Here is a 2520-nt window from a genome sequence, read left to right on the forward strand (position 1 = left end):
AAATAATAATAATAAATGAATTAAAAAAATATCTTTACAGATTGTTGGTGCTATAACAACATATTTAATCATTTTAATACAATTTGACATGTATCAGCCACCATCATCGACAGATTAAAAATTTTAATTAAATAATAAATATATTTTTATATATAACCTCAGAAGTTCAATGTATGTGCACAAATTATATATTTTGAAGAAACTTGAAAATAATTAATTAATTAAAAATAAAATTTGGCACTGCAATTGGCGAATATTTGTCTTTTCTAATTTTTTTTAAAGCTTAATTAAAACAATCTTAAACTGAATCAAATAATTTTATTTCTCAACAAATTCCATATTCACTTACATACTGACGCAAACACGCATATATTTACATTACTAAAAGACAGACAATTACCACAGCAACAGTATCATTAGGAAATATAATGGTAAAAATATCGGCAGTAACCGAGGTAAAATATCAAATGGATATTTTTTATCGTGAAACTCATATAAAGCATTTGCAGTGTTAATATCAAAGTTTATGAAGAAATATTGACGGCTGCAGAGTTTCAAAGAAAAGACTTGCGACTCATTTAAAATCTAACTTAAATACAAATTAAATTCTTCATTTACTAGTTTCAAGACACTTGATCTGCCCGATCAAAATTGAAAATTTATTTCACGTATATATGTATATAATAAAATATACGAATACAAATATTATCATATTTTACACTTGGATAATAAAGTTAGTTACGTATATGATTATTACCTACTTAAGCGTAAAATTGAATGTATGTATAGATCTGGAACATATGATTTCCAGATCCTGATTTCAACAGAACAGTGTCAGAATCGACAAAGCACGTTCCATTTTGAGTTTTTTATGCGAGAAATTTTCCGAAAGTGATAATGTTTTAAAATGACGTTTTGTCATTACCAAAAAATTTTTTTACGACCATATGATTATAAAAAAAAGGGGCCAAATGATACAAATTGTAACCTCTATGGCACCAAAAATCCACAAATAACTGTTAAAAAAACCACTACATCTGTCTAAAGGCACTATGTGGTTTATGACGATAACATTTAGTGTGGATATGTAACAATCTCGTAATATTTTGAAAAAGACAAAGCTGTGATACAAACCACCAATTCTGGAAATTACAGTTTGTAAGATGTAGATGTAGATCTAGAAGATGTGTGGTTTTAACAGGACGACGCCACAATCCCTTAAACACATTTCGTTTTGAATTTGTTGTGCGAGAACATTTCCAAAAGTGTTAATATAAATTGGATACCAAGATAATGTGATTTCTTAAAACAGATATTTTTTGATTGGGTAAAGCAAATGAAAGTGTTTTGTATCGATGATATTCAAACTGTTGAAACTTTGAACATATGGTATATGTACAAGGTGAGATGAAAAAACTGCAACCAACTTCAGACTGCTGTCATTTCTAAACCGCTCGTCCCACAGCTGTCAGATTTATTCTAGTGACAGCTCATTATATTGTTTACAAGCGCACAAAAGCATTTTGGTGGGAATTTTTCAAAAAAAAAGTTATTTGTGATGGAATTCAAGCGTGATAGTGTGATTGCTTTGCATTTGGCTGGAAAACCACAAGTGGCTATCGTTAGAGCCCTCCAGCATTTAGAAGTGAATAAATGTTTTGTGTCTCGTACCATCGCTCGTTACCATGATACTGGTAGCGTAGCCCGACGTCAAGGAAGTGGACGAAAAAAAACAGCAACATCGGCAGAAATGGTTCGAAAAGTGAAAAAGCGAATTGAACGAAATCCGCGTCGCAGTGGACGAAAAATGGCTCGTGAGCTGAACATATCGCAATATGCCATTCGGCAAATATTGAAAAATGAGCTTGGACTAAAGCCATTCAAGTTCCAAAAAGTGCAAGATCTTACTGATGCGCAAAAAAAAGTTAGACTCGAAAAAGCTAAAGAGTTGTTTCGCTTGGCCGAAAGTGGTGAACTGCCGAATTTGGTTTTCTCCGATGAGAAACCATTCGTTATCCAGCAGTTTGTAAACAAACAAAATGATCGTGTTTACTTGCCAGAGAGGTCAGCTGAAAATTTGCAACTTCGGTTGGCCATCACAACTCAAAAGCCGGCCATGGTGATGGTGTGGGCCGCCATAACAGCCGATGGTCGCTCGCCGCTCGTATTCATCGACCGTGGTGTCAAATTAAATGCGCAAATCTATCGCGAAAATATTTTGGAGGGAGTTCTGAAGCCCTGGGCACGCAAACATTTCGGCCGCAGACCTTGGACATTCCAACAGGACTCAGCACCATCGCACTCAGCACGCGCCATCCAAGAATGGTTAAGAAATGAGGTTCCTCGCTTCATTTCCACCGCACAATGGCCACCAAAATCTCCGGATGCCAATCCGTTGGACTATTGTGCCTGGGGTATTTTGGAAAGCAAGGTTGGAACTAAAAAATACCAAAGTGTCGATCATCTCAAGCAAGCGCTTCGCCGAGAATGGGACAAAATACCGCAGAGCCACTTTCGGGC

The sequence above is a fragment of the Teleopsis dalmanni genome, chromosome X (assembly GCF_002237135.1).
Source record: "Teleopsis dalmanni isolate 2A chromosome X, ASM223713v2, whole genome shotgun sequence".
NCBI lineage: Eukaryota > Metazoa > Arthropoda > Insecta > Diptera > Diopsidae > Teleopsis > Teleopsis dalmanni.